Raw genomic sequence first — 12,181 nt, 5'->3', positions numbered from 1 at the left:
GTCTTGAATACATTTTGCCTTTTTCCCCCCATAAGTAATTTGTAAAACAAACAAAAAAAATAGGAAACAGAAACAAGAGTAAAATCATCAAGAGATACCATATTTTCTTGTATATCCAAATGCATATTTCATAACTTGGGGTGGAAGCTGATCCAAAGGAAATGAAAAGGTGCACAGTAATTTCCTGAGTCCTTAGTTTTAAGTATTTGATAGGGTATTGAGATTGGAGAGAGGGGGGTGACACTCATTCATTTTAACTAACGAATAAATGTAAACCAACTTTTGTGGCTGTTGGACTTTGAAAAGTAGATAAACATGATTTATTTCATCAAATGAAGGTATATCTGTACTGAGTCTCATCCAAGTTCTTTTAGTCAACAAAAAGAGATTTGTTATAACTCCTTTTTTGGGGGTTGGGGTGGGGTGTTGGCTGACTGGTATAGGGATCCAAACCCTTGACCTTTGGTGTTTCGTATGGAATTATCTATCTATGGATATCCAGTATAAAAATGTTATTGCCAAAAATACCACTTCTTAAAATTTCTCTTTTATTTCTACTTGCTCACTAATCTAGTTATGCAGCAGAACTTTAGAGGTGTTCTGTTCAGAAATTATTCTTATGGTGGGGTTGCAGCCAGCACCTAAGAATAGTCATTCTAACAGAATTACTTAGGAGTGAAAATGCTAGGATTGTGGGAATTATAACAGAAACATTGGTAGTGACGTGCTGTGGAATGGTCTTTTTTTAAATTTTAACGTTTACTTGTACATGTTTGTGGGGTACTGTGCATTGTTTCAATACATGCATATCCTGCACAATGATTCACTTAGGGTAGATAGCATAGTTTTATACCCATTAGTTTACCACTTTCCCTCCCCTCCCCTGTCCTCTCCCCTCCTGGCCTCAGGTAACCATTATTCTACTCTCTACTTCTGTGAGAACCACTTTTTTTTCTGTATATGAGTGATATCCTGTGGTATTTGCCTTTCTGTGCCTGACTTATTTCACTTAACATGATGGTTTCCAGTTCCATCCATATTGCTGTAAATGACAGGATTTCTTTTCTTTCTTTTTTTTTTTTTTAAGCTGAATAGTATTCCATTGTGTATATACCACAGTTTTTTAAATCCATTCATCCATTGATGGGCATTTAGGTTGATTCCATTTCTTGCCTATTGTGAATAGTGTTGCAATGAATATGGGAGCACAGGTGTCTTTTTTATGTATTGATTTCATTTCCTTTGGGTATATACCCAGTAGTGGGATACCTGGGTAGTAAGGTAGATCTGTCTTTAGTTCTCAAAGGAACCTCCATACTGCTTTCTACAATGATTGTACCAATTTATGTTCCCACCAACAGTGTAGGACAGTTTTTTCTCTTCATCCTCGTCAGCATTTGTTATTTTCTGTGTTGCTGATAATAGCCATTCTAACTGGAGAGAGATAATATCTCATTGTGGTTTTAAATTGCATTTCCTTGATGATTAATGAACACTTTTTCATGTGTCTACTGACTATCTCTGTGTCTTCTTTTGAGAAATATCTGTTTGAGACTTTTGCCCATTTTTTAATTGGGTTATTTGTTTTTCTGCTGTTGAGTTGTTTGAGTTCCTTATATATTCTAGATTTCAGCCCCTTGTCTGTTGTGTAGTTTGCAAACTTCTCCCATTCTGTGTTGTCTCTTCACTTTGTTGATAGCATCCCTTGCTGTGCAGAAGCTTTTTAGTTTTAGGGCTGGCTGGTTAGAGTGTGGTACTGATAACACCAAGGTCCAGTTCAATCCCTATACTGGTCGGCTGGAAAAAAAAACAAAAACTTTTTAGTTTGATATAATCTCATTTGTGTATTTTTGCTTTAATTGCCTGTGTCTTTGTAGTCTTGCTCAAAAAGGCACTGCCCACTACCGTTTTGTATAGTGTTTCTCCTATGTTTTCTTTTAGTAGTTTCATAGTTTTGGGTCTTAAACTTAGGTCTTTAATCCATTTGAGTTGGTTTTTGCATATGGTGATAGGTAGGGGTCTAGTTTCAATCTTTTGTGTATGGATATCCAATTTTTTGTGGAATTGTCTTACTTGAAGGGTATCTATGATATTCATCCAAGAAGGCTGCTTGCCTCAGACCTTTTAAAGCATACAGAGGGGGAGGGGGAGGGAGGCTGGGGATAATTGGGTGGGGGACACAGGGTACAAAGGCAATTTCTGGTAATGGGTTTGCTGCCAGTGTGAATATGGCCCTCACATGGGCACGAGGGGTGACAATTAGCTTTGTGTCTCATGAATATTCATCATTTTAAAAAATAATAAAATTTTTTAAGAAGTGTACAGAGATGCTAATGTGAATTGATTCATTTGCAGTTGGATTCTTTTCAATAAACAATATTAACAGCTACTATGCTTAAGTATATACTAGGCATTGTTCTAAATGATTTACATATTCACTCAGTTTATCCTCAAGACAAACCTGTGAGGTGATACTAAGACGATCTTCATTTTACAGATGAGGAAACTGAGGTTTAGTTAGTCTGGCTTCATTGTCTACATGGGAGCCAGATTTCTATCCTGCATTGCCTGTCATAAAATGATTTCCATCTGGGGTCAGCAAACTATGACCCAACATCTTTTTTTATATGATTCATATGCTAGAATGGCTTTTATAGTTTTAAGTCGTTGAAAAAGATCAGATGAATAATGACATTTCATTACTCATGAAAATAATATCAAATTGAAGTTTCATTGTCCATAAATAGTTTATTGAGAGCCACACTTACTTGTTTACATAATTTCTGTGGTTGCTTTCACATTACAATAGCAGAGTTTAGTAGTTGCAACAGAAACCACATGTGGTGCTCTCATCACTTCCTTCTGCTGCTCAGTGCACAACAAATCACCCACTACAAATCACCATAGTGCAGTTATAACTTAACAGCATTTTGAGTGCCATGCATGTTGCCATACTGCAACATTTTATTTATTTTTATTACCACTGCATACCCATCATGTCAAAACAAGGAAGTGAACTTTGAATGTCATGCTTTTAAGGCACAGGTGGAGCATGGATTCTTTTGTAATTGAATTAGATATATCCTTTTTTATTGAATTTTTTGTTATTGCATTGTGTTTATTATGCAATGGTACTATACTGTACTAAAAGAATATAATAAACATAGACATTACCATACTAAGTACTCATCCCAAAATCGCAAACTCAGGAAAACAGTGGTCAGGGAAAAAAATGTAAAATGGAATATCTAATCATGGCAAAATTTATTCATAACAATGGTTGCAACTAAAGTAAGTTTGTGCGTGGCTTACTTGTAGGCCAAGCAAGGTAAGCCATTTACCAGTAATTAGTTAATTAATTGATGTTTGATTGCAGCAGCTAAAGAAATGTATCCTGAGAAAATAAACTTAAAGACTATTAGCATCTCAGCCAAAACAGTTGCTTGATGTATAGTCTGTTCCTGTTGCTTATAACAAAATACCTGGAACTAGGTAATTTGTAAAGAAACAATATTTATTGCTTACAGTTTTCAGAGGCTTGGGAGTCCAAAGTCCAGAAAACATATCTGCTGAAGTGACTCGACAGCAATGTAGGGTGACAAATGGCAAGAATGGCAGAGCAAAGAGAGAGTGATATCCTCATGTACTCTCCTTTTATAGCCCTCAGAACCACACCCGTGACTACCTTTTAAACGTTTACATCAACTTATTTATCCATTTACCAGGGTATCGTCCTCACAATCTAATCACCTCTTCAAGGCCCTACCTTTCAATTAGCATAATTGGATTTCCCACCCTCCTAACACTTTCACAGTGGGTTTTAAGTTCCTAATACATGGACTTCAAAGGACATAATTCAATTCACTGCACTTGGAGAATTGAGGGTATTGGAAGCAACGTCGATAGTCAATTAAAAATCAAGGCAAATTATTTCAAGTATTTTTCCTTGGCTTCAGATGACTGGACAGATGTTACTAATATGGCTCAGTTGTTGATTGAAAAAGTCAATGCTGAGTGTGAAGTGACAGAAGAATTAGTTGCTATGAGTTGTCTGCATGGGACAACTATAGGAGAAAATATTTTCAAAGAAGTTGTGGAGTTACTAATTCAGTACAACCTGAGTGGAATCTGCAAAGATGTGTTAAACTGATGATGGTGATCATAATATGTGTGAAACAGAAGACTCACTTGAACAAATTTACAAAGATTGTGAAAATGTAAAGTGCTTATTAGTAGATACTTTGTAGAAAAGATTTTAATCTGTCATGTGTTATTGAACCAGTAGTGTCAACAGTGAACTTCATTCACTCTTGTGGATGTAACCATCATCAATTCTATGAATTTTTTTGTTAAAAATAGAAACTGAATATCCTGATTCGCCCTGCCACACAGTAATTTTGGTGGCTTAGCAGTAGCAAAGTTCTGTTATGATCTTTTGAGCTCAGGGGCAAGGTTAAAATTTTTCTGAATCAATACTGCCTTCAGCTAATACTGTTGCACTGAATAGTTTTGGAAATTGGCTTTTTGCTGCAGACTTGCTTAATGTTTCTTAATGAATTCAACTTAGAATTGCAAGGCAAAACAGTGCTTATTTGTGAAACATACGCTGCAGTAAAGTCAGTTTGACAATTAACATTATTTGAGTCACAGTTAATATCAAATTGCTTTTATATACTTTATGTACTTCCAGTTTAGTCAGAAATTAAAACAAGAAGGTCTTTATTACCACACAGATTTGCAGTGAGTATATTTTCCAAGCTTAAGCTATATTTTCAGCAGTGTTTTCAGAGCTGGATGCAAATGCAAATGAAATTTTTATATTTCAAAATCTGTTTAATTGTGTAGTCAAGGAGCTTCTATCCAACCTTCAAATGGAAGTGATTATCTACAATGTGACAACATGTTAAAAGGCAAATACCAGAGAATAATGTAATAAAAATCCTATAAATGCCTTCCAAACAGTAGGTATGCTCAATTAAATTTATGGATTAATATCAGTATTAGGCAGCACATATCTGTGTGAAAAGACTCACGAAAATGATATACATAAAGTCTTGTAACATTGTCATTGACAAATGAACATTGATAATTGATTTTTTTGATAGGAAACACTAACTCTGAACTCCATTTACATGAAATGTTATCCCAAAAAGAATTCTGTTCTTCATATTAGTAGACATATATTACAATAAATTATATTTAATTATTATATTTTTAATTTCATCAATAAAATTAGTGGATTTTTGTTCTCCATTTATATAAGTACCTATATAAATATCTTCAATTGCCTCTTGACTCACAAAGCCTAAAATATTTATTATATGGCCCTTTACTGAAAGTGTTTGTTAACCCTTGAGTTAAATAAGAGCATTCTAATTCATCCAATATATAAAGATCAAATTGATAATGGGTAGGAGTGAGACAGAGACATAAGATGAACATAATTTCAGCTTCTTGTCTCTCTTAACCTTTGTAGCCATTTAAAAGGAAGTAGTGTCAAAATATTTCATTATATTTCCAGCTCTCTCATTAGCTTCACTTCTCCTTTAACCAGCAAGACAGTTGGGTAAGAATAATCAAGTAGAGAAGGAAGATATAATTCATAAGGCTTATATGCTTTCTTGTGCTTGGAATCCCTATTTTTTACTTTCATTTTTCTGCTGTATCAAACCAAAAGAAGTTAATTTTCTTTTAGTTTTGCTTTCGACCTACTAGTCTTGAACACTAGAATTGAAACTACTAGGCTGTATTTTATTCCAGCTAAAGCTACTAGGTTAAGTTTTAAAGTCTGAAAGTTTTAAAATATAATTCCATAAAACTTACTTTCTATAATTTATAGCAATATTTCTTTTCTATATTGGTTCTTCTGCCATAAACAAAATGTAACTACATTTATTTTAAAATATACAGTAGGCTCATTCATAGATATTTGTGGTTAAATGTGTGATATGATGTCTTGCAAGTGAAGAATCCATTTCATGACCAAACAAGATCCAGCAAGAAGCATTTACTAGCAGAGTTCTATTTTGCTGAGAATATCAAGCAAATTAAGTTCAATAAAGCTTAATTGAACTTGACATTCCATGAGTCTAAATTAATATGTACATACACACACATTCACATGTACATATTATTGTCATATCTATAATAAATTTAGATATTACTGTATATGTAATTGAATTTGCATCATTTTTCTGGTTTAAAGGCATATGCTCTTTGTTGTTAGCTCAGTTCAGCCTTTACCTTTTATGTCAAGGAAACAGGGAAGAAATCAAGCTGTGCAAATGTTCTGCAACATTTGGGCATAACATTTTTGGCCTTTTTCATATTTGAAATATTGATGTTTATGGGAATTGGAATTCAGACATCATGTGTTTCCTAATAAATAATGTTGATGTACATGGTGTGATTGTGCTTGCCATAAAATTTTAGATTGTCTAAAATTGTTTAGATTATACCATATTTATTGAATAAGCATTTTGAATAGCCTTTAGTTTGAAGTTGTCACCAGACAACTTTAGAAACAGATTCTTTCAGAATATTTCTTGGACAGCCTTGTACTTTATTAATGCTTAATTTTCGCTTAAACATTAGGACATCCCATTGTGAGTAATTCTCCTTAACATCAAATTCAAGACTAGATACTGCCCAACTTTCATTTCAGAGCCATGAATTACCCCTTTCAACTGAGTCAGCAACTGGAAGAGTTCATTACTGTCACCTTTTTATGGTACCAGAGGTGGGAAAAGGGTGAGGGGAGGAGAGATAAGGGAGGAATTGGTAAAAGGCCACGAAAAACAATTACATTATATAGTGTTGAATATACTAATTATCCTGATTTGAGCATCACATATTACACACAGGTATTGATACTCAACTCTGTACCTCATGGATATGTACAATCAACTATGTTACAATTAAAAAATAAAATAATTCATAATACAAAGAATAAATGATATAGACTAACTTTTCTCCAGCCTCTAATAACACTATTCTCACTGGCCTTTAAACCTTCAGTCCCCTTGAGGCCCACCACCCAGCCTCAAAACCAGTACCACATTTTTAATTTTTTTAAAGCAACACCATACTTCAGGAACAAATTTCTTTTTCACTTACAGTTACATAACAAACTACCCCAAAACTTAATGGCTTATAACAACCATTTTATTTTGCTTATGATTTTATGGGGAGTAATTTAGGCAGAATTCATCTGGGCAGCTGGCATTGGCTGGACCTGGAGGATCCACTTATAGTAGCTTCTTCACTGCGTTTCTGGTGCCTTTGTGCTTCTTGGCTTCCTGAGACATGGGTCTGTCATTTTCCGGGACTTCTCCATACTTGCCTGAAAGAAGTCATGTTTTATACATATTAGTTGGTTTCCAAGAGAAAAATATCCCAAGAGCAATTATTTTGAGAGAGAAAGTAGAAGTTCGACCAGGGTAGTTAAGGGCTATGCCTAGAATTGGCACAGGTTCACTTCTGTATTCGATTGGTCAAAGAAGGCGTAGGAGCCACCTAGATTGGAGGGGATGGAGAAATAGGCTACACTTCAACATGAGAGTGACAAGGTCATATTGCAGAGTGACAAGAACATGTAGATGGGAGATATTATTGCTGCCATCTTTGGAAAATACAATTTGCCACACAGTGTTTTTTGTTTAATTTTTTTTTTCTCCCCAATACTGAAATAGCTGTGTAATGTTTAGTCTCTCCTATAAATTGTTTTCATTTTGGGGGGCTATTATTCAACATGTAATAGTTGTCTAGTTGACTTTCCTCTTTTATTTAAATTACAGGATTTATATTTTAAACATACGACATGTTATGATTTGGTATTAGCTGTGTCATTTTATTGGTGACCCATAGGATATTGGTAATAACTCTAAAACGGGGCCTATTTTTAAAGCAAAGCTTTGTTGTTCCTACCATGAAACTGTTGGTTCTAACAACACTGTTTTGTGGCAGTGTCTTTTTTCCTCAAATCCTAATACAAATTGTATCCCTGATTTAAAAATCCAAAATGCTCCAAAATTGAAAATTTTTTGAGTGCCACCATGATGTTTAAAGGAAATGCTAATTGGAGCATTTCAAATTTTGGATTTTCACATTAGGGGATGCTCAACTGATACGTATTCTGCAAATATTCCAAAACCCCCCAAAATTGAAATTTGAAATCCCAAGCATTTCAGATAAGGGATACTCAACCTGTAGTATGTTTGTGTCACATTTAAATTGAACACTAGGTGGCAGTATAATCGTATTTAGATTACCAGTTTGTAAATTAGACCTTGTGCATTGCTTATACATTGATTTATAATTATGTTAGTAAGCTACTTTAGTAGCTATTAAAACATGAAATTGATTTATCATGATGTTTATAAATTAGTATTTCATAATGAGCAGTTGCTTAAATCTAGTAGTATCACTTCTAGCTAAAGCTACTTTTTGTGTACAATTTAAATCTAAATTCTAGGCTGGCCAGGTAGCTAAGTTGGTTAGAGTCTAGTGTTGATAAACACCAAGGTCAAAGGTTCAGATCCCCGTACCGTCCAGCCACCAAAAAATTTTTTTAAAAATCTAAATTGTTTCATTGTTCTTTAAAGCAATATAAGGAAAATACTGGAAAACAGTTTAGATAGATTTGAAAGACAGAAATAAGTAAATTTGACCTTTCCCTCCTAAACTCACTCTGGATATTGTTTATACCAGAGTATCTGAAACATGAATGTGCATTAAGAGTAAGTTGGGGAATGTTTAAAGAGACTTGGCTCCATTCACAGAAATTCTAATGCAGGTCATACATTGGTAACATTTGGGGGGGGAGGGGGGCGGCGCAGCTGGGTGCATCAGTAACATATTGAAGAAAACAAATCTGTGTCAGTAACATATTGAAGAAAACAAATCTGTACTATTAACCTTACAATTTACCACATTCTTTGAGATGTTCTGTACCTTTGGATTTTTTATCTTCATATTTTCCATGTCCCGAGACCTAAACTACGAACACCTGTAGGACCTATATCTTACAATTATGTCTTCATCACTCCTAGTATAAACTAGGAATCAATAGCTATAGAGTCTAACCTTGGCTTTACTAGTTAATAAATTGTGTAACTATTGTCAAGTTACATAATTTTTCTAAATAATTTTCTTCGTCTGTCAAATAAGTCGCCCTTTCTCCCCAAAAAAGGCAGGTATCATACATCTCAGAATGGTTAAGAATCAAATGAAATAATATATATGTAGTATAATTTTAGTATGAGATTTCACTAAAATGTATTTTGGGGGTACAAGTGCCTCTTTTTTCCTACCCTTATAGAAAAAGAGGGTGTTTCCAAGTCTGAGATGCCATTCTTCATTGTGTCAGTTGTAACGTGTTTGATTGCTATGGTTCCAGCACGTTTAATGCTCTAGTTGTAGTATTTTAAAAATATTGGGTTACCATTTTTGAATTAGCATTAACAGTATTTCCTAAAGAGAAAACTCCAGGTTTAGTTTACTATGGACAGATTATGTTTTTAAAGTAAGGTATATTTGTATTCATTTTCAAATCTTGCTTTGGCATCACCTCTTGTAAGCCTTCATATACAGTAGCCTTTTTGCTTTATTTAGAATTTTAAATTTGAGTGGAACCTTCTCTTAAGCATCAGAAAATTACTAATTTTACTTGATTAACACACTGCTCTTTAAGGTAGTTTTTTTCCATTTTACAGAAGGGGAAACTGAGGATCAGAGTAATTAAGATTCCACATCCAGTGAGAGACAGAGCCACTTAAACCCAAGTCTGTAGGACTTAAAAAAAACCTGTGGTTTTTCTGCCACATGTCTCCATTAAGCACTGTGCTGGTCATTGAGAGTGTTAAAAACATAAGACATTATAAGCAAGCCTTGCAGCAACTCTTTGGATAGTGTGTAGAAGGGAGAAGGGTAAATTAATACAACACAGTGTGGTAAAAGCTGTATTACAGATTTCCAAGTATGGTGAGAACACGAAGGAAGTGGTGACTTCCTGGGAAATTGCTATTATATTTACAGTGAAGCACAGTCTTTAAGAATGAGTAAGGGTTTAAGGAAGGAAAGTCATTTCAAGCAGAGGGGAAAAGAAACCAGTACCATAGGATAGAGGACTGAAAAGTATTTGTGTGTGAATAATTAAGTTTACTGTGGCCAGGGTAAGGATGTATCTTCAACCAGAGCCTCAGCTCCTCAACTTAGATGCTGCTGCTACTGTTATGGAACTGCCTGTATTTGAGGGAAAGCAAGATGTAACAAGATATTCAGGGATGGAACTCATAATGTATTTTCCTTTAGAAACTTATTTTCCAAATAGTAATTACACTGTCAGCTTGTACAAGGTTTGGGTTCTAAATATCAGAGGTAAAGTATGGGCTTTTATGGGCCGGTCTGGGGAATAAACCATGCTATAGCTTGTTTCTAGGAGATAATTCATTTTGAGTTTTTACCCAATTTACTTATGGGAACATAAAGTATGATTCAGAGACTGGCTGTATTATTAATGGTATTTCTTTGTAAGTGTCTCAATCTAAATTCTCTTCAAAATTGTCTTTAATGCCAGTTTTCTGAGAATGTATAGTGACCCTAGAAATCATTATTCTCTGAAATACCATGAGAAGGAATAAATGATAGAAAGGATTAAATGACCAAGGAAGATATGAAAACTAATGATGCATTTCATTTTCAACATTAGACTTACAATACAGGATGTTGGCTTAAACAGTTTTCTGAAGCACCTTGAGTTTTTTTTTGTTTGTTTGTTTTTTAGTAAAAAAAAATTCAATGCTTTGAGCTCGTCCGTCTTGAATAATTATACATTGTGACTTTTAGACTTAGCACATTTTGAAAAAAACAGTAGTTTTAAACTAAATGAATTTTAAACAAATGTAGACTGTGGAAACAAGTAATTTGGGGATATTGGATATTGTTCTAAGACTTCTACCTCTGAATTCTCTACTACCAGTTGTATAACAAAATGTTTAAATAAGATCAGTTTCCAGGAAGATGGCAGAAAGAATTGAAATTATGGGCAATTCCTCTTTATATTTCCTTTTTAAAAATTTCTTCTTAATAAAAGAATACACACAAAAAAAGAAAAAATATTCTTCATTAAATTACAATAAGAAACAGGAAACAAAAACATTCTAAGACTAGAAAATCAGACGCTCTCCAATACTGGCTTCCTGACTGCTTTTGGTATGTTGCATTTTTCCCATGCACTATTAACGTTGCTACCTTAAGCCATTCTGGTTTTAATATTGTACTGCAAGATACCTTTGGTTAGATATACAGTTTATAGCTTTTATGGTAAGGAGGTTAAATGTCTAATTTGTCTTTGTGTACTGTTTCCTTCAGAAAATGGGGGAAGAGTACCTTGATTTTACTGGACATTATTTTTCATCTCCCCTTTCCACTTATCCTGTTATTCCTTGTAGCAGAGACTGCTGGTTGTTCCCCAATATCCATTCCCTCATTCTACCTTTAGTAATAAAGTCCTTGAGTTTTAACTGGGCATGTGGCTGCCTGGCTACACTAAAGTTTCCATCCTCCCTTGTAGCTAGGTATGGCCGTGTTATTAAGTTCTAACCAGTGGTTTATAAGTAGAAGAGACATATGCAACTCTAGATCCTGCCCTAAGAAGAGATATGCCCTTACTTTTTCTTTCCGATGACTAGAATGTAGACATGATGGAGGGAACTAGTAATAGCCATCTTACACGATAGAATGCAAGTAATGATGAGGATGGCTTATCAAAAAGATAGAAGGAGCCTGGGTCACATTAGCCTAGGACTATTAAATGTGGACTGTGAACATGAGAAACTTCTATCTTGTTTAAGTCACTATTGTTTTTCCTTTGGTTACAGCAAAACTCCCTATATCCTTCTTAATAAACTTCTGTAATCCTACTGGGAATTTATCTCATTTTGCTCATCTATTATCTGCCAGCAAATGTGCTATTACCCAGAGAGACTTAGAGTACCGGTAGGAGTTGATTGGAAGATTTTCCAACATCACCACCACCACTGGACTTGGACTGACAATTTTTTATTACAGGATGAATAAGTATAAAAATCAAAATGAAGTTTATGAATACAAACTACAGTGAAAAGGGACAGTGATCCTATGGACTTAGCAGAAAATTTTGTCCCTAACATAGTTTAATTAC

General features: G+C 34.4%; 1 protein-coding gene across 1 annotated transcript in view; it reads left to right on the top strand.

The window, feature by feature from the left end:
- Positions 1–12,181, top strand: part of GTF2B (general transcription factor IIB) — a 31,196-nt gene that overhangs the window by 4,594 nt on the left and 14,421 nt on the right. The gene's annotated exons all lie outside the window — the stretch shown is intronic.

This window comes from Cynocephalus volans, chromosome 8, assembly GCF_027409185.1.
Source record: "Cynocephalus volans isolate mCynVol1 chromosome 8, mCynVol1.pri, whole genome shotgun sequence".
In the NCBI taxonomy this organism is placed as follows: Eukaryota; Metazoa; Chordata; class Mammalia; order Dermoptera; family Cynocephalidae; genus Cynocephalus; species Cynocephalus volans.
This window is presented reverse-complemented; position numbering and strand designations above follow the sequence as displayed.